This window comes from Nuphar pumila, chromosome 15 (genome assembly GCF_984573655.1).
Source record: "Nuphar pumila chromosome 15, dmNupPumi1.hap1.1, whole genome shotgun sequence".
NCBI classification, from domain to species: domain Eukaryota; kingdom Viridiplantae; phylum Streptophyta; class Magnoliopsida; order Nymphaeales; family Nymphaeaceae; genus Nuphar; species Nuphar pumila.
Genome location: NC_143263.1, coordinates 63,526,009 through 63,542,743, shown reverse-complemented (window position 1 = coordinate 63,542,743; position 16,735 = coordinate 63,526,009). Strand labels below are relative to the sequence as shown.

At 36.4% G+C, this 16,735-nt stretch overlaps 1 pseudogene; it reads left to right on the top strand.

Moving 5' to 3' along the window:
* The window catches only part of LOC149815457 (uncharacterized), a 32,962-nt pseudogene that overhangs the window by 12,504 nt on the left and 3,723 nt on the right, over window positions 1-16,735 (top strand).

Genomic DNA, 16,735 nt, shown 5'->3' with positions numbered 1-16,735 from the left:
TTCTGGGCGAAGTCCATGAAGGAATTGAAAAAAGTGCTCCTTTTCAATTTGTTCCCTTCTTAGTTCAATGTCTTGTAGAGCAACCCATTTGGGCTCAAGAAGGACAAGCTCATCCCAAAGAGGAGTTAGAGAGCTAAAATAGTCCCGGACACTCATATCCATTTGTTTGGTGGAACGAATTTTTTCTTGGCAAAAGAATTGCCGAGCAAGATCCTTTTGGGTATACATACCCTTAAGAAAAAACCAAGCCTCATTGGCTCTTCTAAACTTGGCAATATTGGCACAATTTTTAAGATCTACGTTGTTCATAAACCATGCCAAGATTTTGGCATGGTTGCTTTCCCAATCCTCGATTTTGGATTGATGTTCATTAATGGCTTTGATGCGCTCATCGCCATCTAAAGCCTTTTCAACTTCATTTTCAATTTTGGTAAGAACAAGAGAGGGTTTGGGAGTAGTCCCCATAACAAAACCCCAAAGTTTCTTACCTCTTAGATGATTTTCCATAGCGGAGGCCCACATGAGATAGTTGGACCCATTTAGCTTGAAAGAGAGCTTCACTTTAGAGTCACGTTCCATCGGCACCAACTATACTTCCTTTCTTCAAAAACTTTGAGAGGCACGCTTTCCAAGATGTCAAAAGAGAAGCCCAATCACCAACCGAGCTCTGATACCATGTAATGAAAAGAGGCGGAAGCACCAATAGAGCAAAAGTCACTCCTTAAGAGTGACTACAAGAGCCAAGAACACAAACACCAAATGTGAACACACAAAACTCACAAATATAGGAAATGACTTAAAGTCATAAGTTGGATTTATTGAAGAAAGGAAGAGAAGGGTGTAAAAACCCATACATTTACAAGGGGGAACCTCCTCTTTAAATAGAGGAGGGAAGCACTAAAGAGGACCCATAAAGGGGGCTCCCTTCTAGTCGTTGGGAGCCCCAACGGTCATAAATATGACTGTTGGGGCCCCAACGTCTAGATGGGTGGGGCCCCTTTATGATTCCAAAAAGCAAAAAAAAGAAATAAAAAAGAAAAAGGAAAAAAGGGAAAAAGAGAAAAAAGTGAAAAATAAAAAGGTACATTTGGGATTTACCAAAATACCCCTATCGGGTTTTTGGTTTATACAAAACAGAAAAAGAAAATATAATTATGTATATATACATATATACGTATATATACTTATATATATACTAATGTATATATATATATATATATATATATATAAGTATATGTATATATATATTTATATATACATAATTTAACATCATCATCTTGGTCATCACCCGTTGCTTAAACTGCGTAGAGTCATCCCTCATATCTCTCCTTCCACTACCTTGTTGTGTGAAGCATCACAAGAGTTTATTTCCATCCAGTCAGAGTCCTTCGAGTCAAAATTTGTTTGATCTTCTTCGTGTTGATGTTTAGGTCCAAGTAGAATTCCTAGTCATTTTAGGTGTCATTATTATTTAGTCATTTTAGATGATTTTTCCAGATTATCTTGGGTGTTCTTGTTAAAAGAAAGGACTGAAGTCCCAATTGTTCTCAAATCCTTGATTATTGAAATAAAAACTAAGTTTAATTCTTGTGTCAAAGTTGTTCACACTGACAATGCTTTTGAATTCAAATCCTTTGAGTTACTTCAATTTTATAAAAAACTTGGAATCCAACCTCAAACTTCCTATCCTCATACCTCGCAACAAAATGGAGGAGCTGAGCACAAGCATAGACAAATTCTAAATGTTGCTCGTTGCCTCATGATCCAGTCTAATATGCCCGCGTCCTACTGGGGAGATGCAGTTCTAATTATGGGATACTGATAAACCGTATGCCTTCAACCTCTGTAGGGGATTGCATTCCCATTCAAATTTTCACTCCTGGAGTTGCTCTTTTTCCCATCTCCCCAAAGGTATTTGGTTGCGTGTTCTTTATCCATAAACTTGGTCCCAACCGAGACAAATTGTCCCCTCGGTCTATAAAATGTGTTTTTGTTGGGTATCCCAAGCACCAAAAAGGATATCGTTGTTATGATCCCATATCTCAGAAAGAGTATGTCAGTGCGGATGTTTCCTTTTTTGAGTCCATCCCTTATTTTTCCAGTACTTCTCCTCGATTACATGCTAGTCAAGGTGATTCCTTCCATCTTCTTGTTCCTCCCTTTCCATTGGAGTTTGTCCCTCTTGAGCCTCTTGTTTCATGTTTGGCTGAGTCCCGTTACAAAAATCCTCCCATGGTGTACACACATCGAGCTCCACCCAACTCTATGACTTCGCCATCAGCTTCTCCAGAGGTGAGTGTACCTGATCCTACTAAAGAGCCAATTGTTGATGATGATTTACCTATTGCTCTTCGGAAGGGCAAGAGGCAATGTACGCTTCACCCTATTTCTCAGTTTGTTTCAGAGGCAAGACTTGGTGTTAATATGAAGAATTTTATATCCACATTATCTGCTTCCTCAGTTCCTCTCAATCATCATCAAGCCTTTTTGGACCCCAGATGGACGAAGGTCATGCAGGATGAAATGGATGCACTTCTCTCTAGGGGAACATGGGACTTAGTTGATCTACCACATGAGGTTGATATTGTTGGATGTAAATGGGTTTATACTATTAAGTATAACTCAGATGGATCGATTGAAAGGTTTAAAGCCTGCTTGGTTGCTAAAGGCTATACTCAAACCTATGGAGTGGACTTCTTTGAGACATTCTCTCCTGTTGCTCGCCTTGGGACTATTCGTCTTGTTTTGTCAGTTACAGTGCATCATGGTTAGCCTCTGTGTCAGCTTGACGTGAAAAATGTCTTTCTGTATGAAGATTTGGAGGAGACAGTTTACATGCAGCAACCTCTGGGGTTTGAATTTCAAATAGAGTGTCAGAAGGTATGCAAGTTGAACAAGGCAATCTATGGTCTTAAACAGAGTCCTCGTGCGTGGTTCTCCAAGCTGGTTGAGGTAATGTCGGCCTTTGGGTTTGCCCGGTTAGTCTCTGATCATTCTCTTTTTTTTTAAAAAGACTTGTGCAGGGATTGTGGTTATGGTAGTATATGTTGATGACATTATAGTCACAGGAAGCAGTGAAAAAGACATCTCTGAGACAAAGGCTCATCTTCATAAATACTTTGTGACTAAGGATCTGGGGCCACTCAGATATTTCTTGGGTATAGAGGTTACAAGAAGTAGAGAAGGATTGATTTTGTCACAGCGGAAATATGTCTTGGATCTGCTGAAGGAGACAGGGATGTTAGGGGCTAAACCTGCAAGGATTCCTATGGATCCTAAGGCTCATCTGTTTGATGAAAGATCAGAGTATATGGACAATAGCAGTTATCGCTCCTTAGTTGGTAAGCTATTATATGTGACTGTGACCAGACCTGACATATCTTTAGATGTGAGCAAGGTAAGTCAATTTATGGACAAGCCTATAAAGGCTCACTGGGAGGCCGCAATGATGATTCTAAAATATCTAAAGTTCTCCCTTGGTAAAGAACTATTGTTTAAACAAAATCCTTCTTTAGATATTGTTGCCTATTCATATGCAGATTATGCAGAGTCGATTGATGATAGGAAGTCAACAACTAGATTCTGTGTGTTTGTTGGAGAGAACCTGGTTACTTGGAGAAGTAAGAAAAAAATTGTTGCTGTCAGGTCGAGCGTTGGGTCAGAGTATCGGGCTATGGCTCAAACTGCTACAGAGATGATGTGGATTAAATCTGTGTTGACTGATCTCCAAGTGAAAGGTTTGTTACCCATGGTGATGATATGTGATAATAGATATGCTACTTACATTGCTAACAACCCAGTGTTTCATGAAAGGACGAAATATATTGAGGTGGATTGTCACTACGTACATGATCTGGTACAGACTGGGTACATTTGTACCAAGCACATATCTTCAGAAAATCAAATCACTGATGTCTTCACCAAGGCCCTAGCTAGTTCTAGTTTTTCAAGGTGTTGTGACAAGTTATTGATATCTATGCTCCAGCTTGAGGGGGAGTGTTGAGAAACAGTCACCATATACATACATATGTATTAAAGGTAGTTTTGTCATTGTTTAATAGGCTGGGTCTCTCTTGTATATTTTATTTGTAGCAAAGGGTATTATTATAAATAGTCTATTCTCGTCTAATCTCTATTTAAGAGAGATTAGACCTAATGAGAAAAGGGGATTCTTCTTTGTCGTTTTGAAAATATACATAAGAGAGAAAAATTGGTAGTTGCTCACACGTTAGGTGCTAAATGGGTTTTCTTGCTCTTCCGGTGTTTTTTCGTAGTTTTGACCCCATAAATGTGTTGGGCATGGTTGATTTACGAGGAATCCATACCTGGATCATGTGTTTTTGATGAAAAAAATTGATATTTGGAGCATTAAAAATTTACAAAGATTTTAGACTGTTGATTTTTCGAACCTTATAAAAACCCACCCATGTATCGGAATCGAATGCTTCAAGAGCTGATCCCTATAAAATTAAGCACATAGATCACATCTATACATTCAGAATTTATAAATAAAATGAAAAAAGACTGAAAAATCCATTTAGCACCTAACATGCGCGTAGCTGCCTATATATATATATATAGGGGAATGAAAACCTCAAACCCTCCCAAACCAATCCCAATGGATTTTTTTTTTGTTTTTCTCAAAATTTTGACCGTACAGATGCGTTTAGCATGATTGATTTACTATAAAACGACACTTTGATCTTGGATTTTGATAGAAAAAATGTTATTTGGAGCTTGAAAAATTTATGAAAATTATACGCCCGTTGATTTTGAAACTTATAAAAATCTATCCATGCATCAGAATCAAATGCTCCAAGAGCAGATTCCAATAAAAACAAGCATATATATCACATTTGTATGGTCAAAAAATTGAAAAAAAAAAAACACCAAAAATCCAATAAAACGTCCATTAGGGAGTTTTGGGAGGGTTTTTCATTTTCCCATATATATATATATAGTCACAAATATTGGTATCTGTAATATCTCGACAAAGTATAATATTGGGATATTATCAGTTCTTGGAAAATTATCAGGTTTTAAAAAAAAACAAAAAAATAAGAAAAAATAAATGTAAAGCAAATGAGCAATAATATGACATACATTTTTCTTTCTTCTTTCCTTCCTTTCTTCCTTCCCTTCTTCTTTCTCTTCTTTCTTTCTTTCCCTGTTCACGTTGATTACAACTCGAGGAGACGAAGCAAGCTGGAACGACAATGATGGAACTCGAGCAGATGAAGCAACTTCTTTCTCTTTCTTTCTCTTTCTTTTTTAAAAGGTGACACCTAGGTACATAACCCCCACAAAAGTAAAAAATGTATAAACTTTATACCCAAACTAACCTATTAAGAAACTTAGGAAAGACATATGTATCCCCCTTTTTTTTAAACCTAAAATACCCTTACACCAACTGTTTTAAAAAAACACCATTGTTGTGCTGCGATCACGATAATATTGCAATATTATCGCGATATATAAATTCTTGATATTTTGAAAATATCATGTTATTTTACCTTTAAAATTATTTTGCCATTGTACCATGTTAATATCACGATATTTTTAAAATATTGGCGATATCTGTGACTATGATATATATAGGGTGAATATTGGCTACTAATGAAGGTATGAAACTAATGAGCTAGAAATCATAGGTGCAAGTTGTATTGACTCAATCTAGCCACATAGATGTGTTCAACAGGTTTGTTTGCTAAGGATCAAACCTTGGATCATGTTTTTCTGATGTAAAAATGTGATCTTTTGAGTTATGAAATTTTGGCACATTGTAGGCCATTGATTTTTGGGCCCCTTTAAAAACCTAATTACTTGTCATAATCACATGATTCAAAACAAATTTCCTACTAAAAACCCCACATATCATATTTGTAACATTTGATCTACAAAAAAATGGAAATTTTTTAAGAAAAGAGTGATTTCTACTCATTAGTTTTGTACCTTCATTAGTAGCCAATATTAACCTATATATATAGGTAATGTCCATTAGGGGTATTTTTATCTTTTTACTGAATATAATTAGTTGTGTTCACTAGGGACACTTTAGAGATCTTTTTCTTTTTCTTTTTCTTTTTTACCTTTTATCAAGGGAATTATTGTCTTTATAATACCCTTGATTCAAAGAGCCGTTGGGAGTATATATATATATATATATATATATATATATATATATATATATATATATATATATATATATATATATATATATATATATATATATATATATATATAGGTAATGTCCATTAGGGGTATTTTTATCTTTTTATTGAATATAATTAGTTGTGTTCACTAGGGACACTTTAGAGGTTTGTTACTTTTTATTTTTTGCTTTTTATCAAGGGAATTATTGTCTTTATAATACCCTTGATCCAAAGAGCCATTGGGAGTGCTCCCAACGGCTATATTTCTAGCCATCGGGAACTCTCCCAATGGCCCTTTGGGTCCCTTTTTATGTATATTATAGGGGATGAACCCCCTCTTGTAAGTATGCTTGTGTCCACCACTTATTGAAATAAGATCCTATATTTTTTATATATGTTTTTTCTTGCCCACTAGTGGGTTTTTGTGTTTGTGTTTGTATCTTGACCCATAAGTAGTCTTTGGTTGTGTATACTTTTGTGTGTTTGTAAAGCCGATAAGTGGCATCCTATAGTTATTTCTTGTATTTCATGACACACACACACATACATATATATATATATATATATATATATATATATATATATATATATATATATATATATATATATATATATATATATATATATATAGAGAGAGAGAGAGAGAGAGAAAGAGAGAGAGAGAGTAACTGGAATATGAGAACTAGAAATATGGGCATTTCCATACTTTTTTTGCAAATCCAACCATATGGATGTGCTTGGCATGGTGAATTTGCTAGGAATCAACCAATGGATCATGTATTTTCGATGGAAAAATGTGACTTTTGAATGCTTGAATATTTATGAAGATTATGAGCCATTGATTTTAAAACCTTAAAAAATCGTGTTTATGCATAAAAAATGGATGATTTAAGAGCAGGTTCTTATAAAACCAAACATGCAGATTACATCCATATGGTTAGATTCAAGAGAAAAGAACAAAAAATCCATAAAAATAGCGGTTCATGTTAAAATATGATTATATATATATGTCTATCTACATGTATAAATATATATATTTATATATTTCCTTTGTAATACCCACTAAGGGTAAAATAGTCTTTTTACCATTTCAAGCCGTGTATATTTTTCTCCTTTCTTTTTTCCCTTTTCTTTTCTTCTTTTCTTTTTCTTTTCTTTTTCCTTTTTCCTTTTACCTTGGAAAAGCCCCCCTTGAGGGACGTTGGAGCCTCCAACGTCCCTTAGGAGCCCTTCCAAGGGTCCTCTTCTTGTGCCTATAAATAAAGGGGTTCTCCCCCATCGTAAGAGGGCTTCTTTGAAGCCCTCTTGAGTGAAATATATTTTTTCACTTTATTTTGTGTGTTTTTAGCACTTTTGTGGTTTGTTGTATTTTTGCCCATTAGTGGCTACTTGTGTATGTGCGTGTTTTGCTCTTGGAGATTTCGCTTCACTCATTTGGCACTTCATTACATGGTATCATAGCAAGGTTAAGAAAGCTTCATCAGAATCTCACTTGACAAGTAATATATATCCTTTCTCTTTCCTTTAAACCTATGTCACATGGGTGCGGGTGCGGGTGCAGGTGCGACACGGGTGCGGCGCAATTTTAAAAATTTTGGACACAGGGACTCTGTTATATATATAGATATTTTTTAAAATATATATATAATAATATATCCAGTGTGTGCATATATGTGGATATTGTCCTCTAAAGTTTGGCACCAGCATGAGTGTTTTTTACAAACTTTGCAAATTGTACTTTTGCCCTTATAGAAAGGGGGGTCCAGGGGCTCCCCCCGGCACGGGTCCCGCTGATTGTATTTTTTTTTCTGGGGCTTATGTTTGAGACTCATGCTATATATATTTTATAAAAAAATATATAAAAAGATCAGTTTTTTTGCCCTAAAATAGACATTTTTGGACTCAGTCAACATTGACCGAGTCCAAAACAAGGACGGACTCGGCCTTGACTCGTTGACCGAGTCCGACTCGGTGTTGACCGAGTCCGACTTGGCGTTGACCGAGTCTGGGCCGTGTCCGAAGCCGCACCCGTGTCGGGGCATGTCGACTCGGGTGCGGCGCCTCCCTAGCCGAGTCTGTGTGACATAGCTTTAAACCTTTTTTTTATAAATGGCCGACAAGGATGCAAAAATCGATCTCTCATTCAAATTGAATGGGACCAATTACCGAATGTGGGTGACCGCTATGGAAAATAACCTCAAAGGTAAACAACTTTGGGCGTATGTGTGTGAGACCATTCCGGAACCTCAATTGAAATTAACTAAGTTTGAAGGCAAAGAGGAAAAAGCTTTGAATGAAGAAGAAAAAGAGAAGGTTATTCTTGACTTCTCTTAAAAAATGGAGGATTGGGAAAGTGAACATGCTAAAATTCTAGCATGGTTCATGAATAATGTGGATTTAAAGATTTGCGCAAATCTTGCAAAGTTTAAGAAGACCAATGAAGCTTAGTTCTTTATGAAAGAAATGTACATGCAAAGAGACCTTGCTAGGCATTTCTTTTTACAAGAAAAGGTAAGAGAAATCAAGCAAAGTGACATGAGTATTAGGGACTATTATAGTCCCATATCTTCTTTGTGGGATGAACTTGTTTTCCTTGAACCTCAATGGAAAGGTAGTGCTATTGCCATGAGACAAAAGCAAATGGAGAAAGAAAGATTCTTTCAATTTATTCATGGGCTTCGTCCTGAATTTGAGCAACTTAGAGGATCCCTACTTCATAGGGCTTCTACTCCTCTAAGTGATATTTTGGACGACTTATGTCAAGAAGAAACTTGTTTGGCCTTGAAAAGAGATGTTGATGAAGTTCATGCCGTATCTAGACCCGACAATAATGTTAGATCGTATAAACCACCCCATTTTTGAAAGAATAATGGTGGTGGAGGAAGAAAGATTATTTGTCATAATTGTAATGAACCGGGTCATATTCGCCCGGATTGCCCTAAATTCAAAAGGAAGGTTGCTTCCGTTGGTGAAATTTCTCCAAATACAAATGAAGATTCAAAGAAGGATGGAGACATAAAGGAGTCCATTGCGCATCTTACTGAAACTCTTCAACAATTCATAAAGATGAACTCCTCTACATCATCTTCTTTACCTTCCACTTTCGGTGCCACCATTTCCTCTTTTCCAGGTATGACTTCTTGGATCCTTGACTCGGGTGCCTCCTTTCATATGACTCCAAATGCATCGCTTTTATCAAAACCAAGTCTAAACAAATTTAAATCATTTGTTTCAACCACCGATGGAACATCCTTGGATGTTGAAGGCATTGGAAACCTTGAGAAAACTTATGACCAAAACAAAGGTTTTTTTATTCCCAAAATCTGAATTATTCCAAAACTTAATTTAAATCTTTTTTTCATTTCTCAAATTACTGATTTTGAATGTAATGTCTCTTTTTCACCAACCCATTGCTATGTGCAGGATCTCCGGTCCGGGAAGCGGATTGGGCAAGGCCATAAAAAAGGGGATCTTTACTATATGGATTTTTTGTCTTTGCCATCTAAATCATTTTGTAATCATGTTCAATCTAAAGATATTGAGACTTGGCATAAGAGGCTTGGACATCCTAGTATGTCCAAGTTGTATCTCTTTCCTTTTTCGGAAAAAATTTGTAATACAAATACATTTACATGCAATAATTGTATTCTTGGAAAGATTCATTCGCTTCCGTATTCGCATAGTAATTTTGTGTCAAAAAAATCTTTTGAACTTGTGCATTCCGATGTATGGGGGCCAACACCCGTTATGTCCAAAGGAGGATATTTCTACTATGTTACCTTTATTGATGACTTTTCTAGATATACATGGGTATACATTATTAAAAATAAATCTGATGTCTTCAATATTTTTAAAGAATTTCATGTTCTTATTCAAAATCAATTTCAACACAATATAGCGATATTTAGATCCGATAATGGAGGGGAGTACATGTCTAGAGATTTTCAAAATTATTTTAAATCATATAGAATTTTACATCAATGTTCTTGTCCTAAAACTCTGCAACAAAATGGTCTTACGGAAAGGAAACATAGACACTTAATTAAAACCACAAGAACACTTCTAGTCTCTAAAAATGTTTCTAAAAATTTTTGGGCCGAAGCTCTTCTTACAACAACATATCTTATCAATCGTATGCCCTCCTCTTCATTGAAGAATGTATCACCTTTTAAAAAATTATTCAAAATTACTCCTGATTTTAATAGACTAAGGATCTTTGGATGTAAATGCTTTGTGCTTGTTCAAGGACAAGACAAATTATCACCAAAGGCCCTTTGAGTGTGTATTCATTGGCTATGATGAAAATAAAAAAGGTTATAGATGTTATGATCTTCAAAACAATTAACTCTATGTGTCAAGAAATGTAAATTTTTTTTATGATCAAAATGGTTTCGATATTCACACATCTAAAGAAGACATTGATTATTCCTTCCTATTTGATTTAGCTTCTAGAATTGAGTCCCTAGATACAATTATTTGTGATAATACTTGTGATGGGATTTTACATCATGATGACATACCCCAACATGATGAGGTTTTTCAAAATGAAAACCCTAATGATTTAAATGTATATACCTGGCGGTTAGGAAATGAACATCAACCGACCCTTGAAAGATATTCTCAAAACTTAGAAGAATCTATTGATGACAACCAACCTAGAAGGTCTTCTCGTAATAGTAGGCCACCACAAAAATTTTTATCTTATGAATCTTTTTCACCCAATTATAGAACTTACCTCATGATGATACATTTGTATCATGAGCCTACCTCTTATAAAGAAGCTAAGGATCATCCTCATTGGATTGAAGCAATGAGAATTGAATTAGAGGCTCTTAACAAAGCCCAAACTTGGAGCATTATTCGTCAACCATTAGGAAAAAAGTCTATTGGGTGTAGATGGGTATATAAAGTCAAAACCAAATCTGACAGATCCCTTGAAATATACAAAGCTCGTTTGGTTGCAAAAGGTTACGCCCAAGAATATGGGATAGATTATGAAGAAACCTTAGCTTCAGTTGCTAGAATGACTAGTGTACGAACGTTAATTGCCTTAGCCTCTATTAAACAATGGTCAATTTATCAACTTGATGTTAAAAATGCCTTTTTAAATGGAACTTTATGTAAAGAAGTCCTTATGAAACCTCCGCCAGGTCTTGAAATTGGTAAAGAAAATATTCTTAAGTTAAATAAAGCTCTCTATGGTCTCAAAGAAACACCAAAAGCTTGGTATGATCTTTTTAGCAAAGTAGTTCTTGATAATGGTTTTTCTTCTTGTTATACTGATACTGCTTTGTTTGTTAAAACTTCTAATGAAAAGATAATAATCTTGTTGCTTTATGTTGATGACATGATTATCACAGGTAATGACAAAAAAGGTATTGATCTTATTAAGAATATTTTGAAACAAAATTTTGATATGTCTGACCTTGGTTTTCTAAGGTATTTTTTAGGTATTGAAGTTGCATATTCCCCTAAAGGGTATGTCCTCTCCCAAATGAAGCTTGCCTTCGATATCATTGTCCGGTCTAGGCTCACGGATGACAAAAGAGTGGAGACTCCAGAAATGATCAATGTCAAGATGAGAGCCAGTGATAGCACTCCTTTAGAAGATCTCACGCCTTATCGTCAGTTAATTGGGGGTCACTAACATATTTATCTATCACCAGGCCAGACTTTTCTCATGCGGTTCATAGTGCAAGCCAATTTCAGACTGCTCCTATCATTCACATGGCTGCAGTCATGAGAATTATCAGATATTTGAAGAACACTATAACTAAAGGATTATTCTTACCCTCTTCTTCACATCTTACTTTACTTGCTTATACTGACTCTGATTGGAGTGGTAACTCTGATGATCGTATTTCCACCACAGGTTATTGTGTATTTCTTGGAGAGTCACTTATTTCATGGAGGTGTAAGAAGCAGCAAAAAGTATCCCTCTCTTCTATAAAGGCCGAATATCATGCGATGACCACTACTACCACTGAGATTATATGGTTAAGAAGTCTACTTAAAGATATGGGCGTTTTATTCTCAACTCCTTTGAAGCTGTGTTGCGACAACAAGAGTTCTATCTACATTGCCTGTAATCACACCTTCCATGAACGAACCAAGCACATTGAGATGGATTGCCATTATGTTCGTAATGAGTTCCTCTGAGACACTATTCACTTGCCATATGTTCCTACCGAATACCAGTTGGCGGACTTCTTCACCAAAGCTTTGCCATCGCCTCGCTTTTACTTTCTTCTCAGCAAAAACTCTTGGTGACCTCCCCGTGTGTTTGAGGGGGGATGTTAAAATATGATTGTATATATATATATATATAGATCACGAAACATACACATATATATATATATATATTACATATATATATATATATATATGTCTATGTGTCTATCTACATGTATAAATATATATATTTATATATTTCCTTTGTAATACCCACTAAGGGTAAAATAGTCTTTTTACCATTTCACGCCGTGTATATTTTTCTCCTTTCTTTTTTCCCTTTTCTTTTCTTTTTCTTTTCTTTTTCCTTTTTTCCTTTTTCCTTTTTCCTTTTACCTTGGAAAAGCCCCCCTTGAGGGACGTTAGAAGGGCTCCAACGTCCCTTAGGAGCCCTTCCAAGGGTCCTCTTCTTGTGCCTATAAATAAAGGGGTTCTCCCCCATTGTATGTAAGCTTCTTTGAAGCCCTCTTGAGTGGAATATATTTTTTCACTTTATTTTGTATGTTTTTAAACTCCGCCTGTGTAGTTATACACTGCCGGTCCCAAGCCCGGATAAAGGAGGAGGGTTGCGGTAGGCCTGTGACAGCCAGCATAAAAAACTTTGTCATATCCTATGAAAATGAACCAATATGAGAATTTCGTTGGGGCGTTCCCTACTGAGCGACGCGCTGTACTCTCTAGGCCCGGAGGCAGTGATAAATGTGCAAGGGTTGCTAGGTCGTCGCCCAGAAGCGACGCGTCACACCGGCGCCCGGGTGTGGTGTCAAATAGGCAAGGGTTCCCTCACTTTGTTGGACGGGTGGGGGTAAAGAAGTTAGTCCAAGACCATAAAATTAGGTTAGCCACTTGGAACATAGGGTCTTTAACTGGTAAGTTGGTAGAGTTAGTAGATGTTATGTGTAGGAGAAAGATTGATATTTTATGTCTTCAAGAGACCAAATGGGTAGGTGAGAAAGCTAAAGTGATAGAACCTTGGGGATATAAGATTTGGTATACAGGAATAAATAGGAATAGGAATGGAGTAGGGATTGTTATGAGTCGTCAGTTTATAGATAATGTAGTTGAGGTCCGTAGGAAGGGTGATAGAATTTTACTTATTAAATTAGTATTAGGTACGGATATTATTAATATTATTAGTGTTTATGCACCTCAAGTAGGTTTAGATGATTCCATTAAGCATCAATTTTGGGAAGATTTAGATGGAGTAGTACAAGAGACATCTTATGGAGAAAAGCTTTTCATCGGCGGTGACCTTAATGGACATGTAGGCATTAGTAGGGATGGATTTGAGAATATCCATGGAGGCTATGGTATAGGAGAAAGAAATGAAAGTGGAGAAAGGATTTTAGATTTTTGTTTGTCCTATGATATGATCTTAGCAAACACCTGGTTTAGGAAGAGGGAGTCTCACCTAGTAACATTTAAAAGTGGGGTTAATACGAGTCAGATAGATTTTTTCCTACTTAGAAAGAGAGATAGGGGTTGTTGCATCGATTGTAAGGTTATACCAGGAGAAAGTGTAGCTACACAACATAGAGTCTTAATTTTAGATCTTAGAATTAGACAATGCCGCAAAAGGGATAGACATAGGATAGATCCTAGAATTAAGTGGTGGGCACTGAAAGGAGCTAAACAAGGAATGTTTGTAGAGCAGGTAGTTAAGGAAGTTGATTGGTGTCTCGAGGAGGATTCAGAATCAATGTGGAATAAGATAGCGGGTGGTATGAGAAAGGTAGCTAAGGAGGTATTGGGTGAATCTAAAGGCGGTGCACCACTAGGTAAGGATACATCATGGTGGAATGAGGATGTCAAATTAGCTATTAAGGTTAAAAGAGAGTGTTATAGAAATCTAAGTAAGAGTCGTGATAATGAGAATTTGGAGAAGTATATGATAGCAAAGAAGGAAGCTAAAAAAGTTGTTCGAAACGCGAGGGCTAAGGTATATAAGGAGGTTTATGACAAGTTGGATACCAAAGAAGGCGAGAAGGATATTTATAGGCTTGCAAAGATGAGAGATAGGAAATCGAAGGATTTGGGTATGGTTAGATGTATCAAAGATGAAACGCAAAGGGTTTTAGTCAAAGATGAGGAGATTAAGGAGAGATGGAAAGATTATTTTGATAAGCTATTTAATGATAGTCATGCTCAAGATCTTGGAGACTTCTCCATTCCTTTTCATGAGATAAATCGTGACTTCATGCGCAAGATTCAAAAGAAAGAAATTGCAGAGGCTTTGAAGAAAATGAAATCAAGAAGGGCAGTTGGCCCAGATGGTATACCTATCGAGGCTTGGAAATGCTTGGGAGAGAAAGGTTTAGAATGGTTGACAAATCTTTTTAACTTGATTTGGCGAACAAATAAGATGCCTAATGAGTGGAGGAAGAGTACTTTGGTGCCTTTATATAAGAATAAGGGTGATATACAAGATTGCACAAACTATCGTGGTATAAAACTCATGAGTCATACTATGAAACTTTGGGAGAGGGTGATTGAGTCTAGGTTGAGGAAGGTTGTCATGATATCGGAGAATCAATTTGGTTTTATGCCTGGAAGATCAACTATGGAAGCTATACATCTTCTTAGACAACTTATTGAAAGATATAGAGAGAGGAACAAAGATTTGCATATGGTTTTTATTGATTTAGAGAAGGCATACGATAGAGTACCTAGGGACGTTCTCTGGTGGACAATGATGAAGAAAGGTGTTTCTCTCAAGTACATTAGTATAATTAAAGATATGTATGAAGGAGTAGTAACCAATGTCCGCACTTGTGGAGGGGTGTCAACCAATTTTCCGATAACGGTTGGGTTACATCAAGGATCTGCTTTAAGCCCTTTCCTATTTGCGATAGTGATGGATGAGCTTACGAGATCAATTCAAGAAAATGTACCGTGGTGTATGTTGTTTGCTGATGATATTGTTTTGATTGATGAGTCTAGAGCTGGGGTTAATGCTAAGTTAGAATTATGGAGACAGACATTGGAAGCTAGAGGTTTTAAGTTGAGTAAGAGTAAGACTGAATATATGGAATGTCGGTTTAGTAAGCAACGAAGTAGTGATGGGAGTGTAGTGAAGCTTGGTGAGCAAGATATACCGGTGAATGATTATTTCAAATATTTGGGATCCATCATTCAAAAGTATGGAGAAATTGATGGAGATGTAAATCATAGGATAAAGGTTGGGTGGATGAAATGGAAAAGTGCTACTGGAGTGCTGTGCGATCGTAGAATGCCATTGCGGTTGAAGGGAAAGTTTTATAGGATGACTATTAGACCCGCTTTACTATATGGTACGGAATGTTGGGCTGCCAAGAGACATCATATTCAAAAAATGAGTGTAGCTGAGATGCGGATGCTTAGATGGATGTGTGGAAATACAATAAAAGATAAGATTCGGAACGAAGAGATACGTAAGAAGGTAGGTGTTGCACCCATTGAAAATAAGATGCGAGAGAATCGTTTACGGTGGTTTGGACATATTCGGCGAAGGCCTAATGATGCTCCAGTTAGAAGGTTGGAGAAATGGGAAAATATATTAGTTAAAAGAGGTCGGGGTAGGCCTAGGAAGACTTGGATGGAGATGATAGGAAAGGATATGAATGCTTTGAACCTCACCGAGGACATGGCGTTGGATAGAAATGATTGGAGGAAAAGGATTCATGTGGAAGACCCAAAATGAATTTCTTTTTTGGTTCATATCGCTGACCCCAATTGTTTTGGGATGAAGGCGTAGTTGTTGTTGTTGTTGTATTTTGTATGTTTTTACTACTTTTCTGGTTTGTTGTATTTTTGCCCATTAGTGGCTACTTGTGTATGTGTGTGTTTTGCTCTTGGAGATTTCGCTTCACTCATATGGCACTTCATTACAGTGCACACATTAGTTCTCATATTCTAGTGATTCTCTCTCTCTCTCTATATATATATATAGGGAAGGAGGACCATTCAACATATATAGGTAAGGGGGACCATCCAACCGAAGGAAGGTCCAAAATCTACAACCAACGACGATGAGATGGCTCCCCTTCTCAAATGCTTGAGTATCTCATCAATCGGACCTCAAATATTTATTCTTTATAATTTATTTAGTAAGAAATATGCTTTGCATGATGACTTTACGATATAAAGACATGTTTTCCGCATCGTGAAAAAATTGACGGTTCACAATGCATTTAAGGCTTTAGAATACAAAGTATTGTGGGCCGTTGGTTTTTAACACTTTAAAAAACGCATCTAAACATCGAAAATTCATAATCCAAAACATGTTGCTCACTAAATGAATGATAAAAATCTAATATGTAAAGTCAGATCGATGAAAAACTCAATTGTTAGAGAAGAAACGCCATCAATTATCA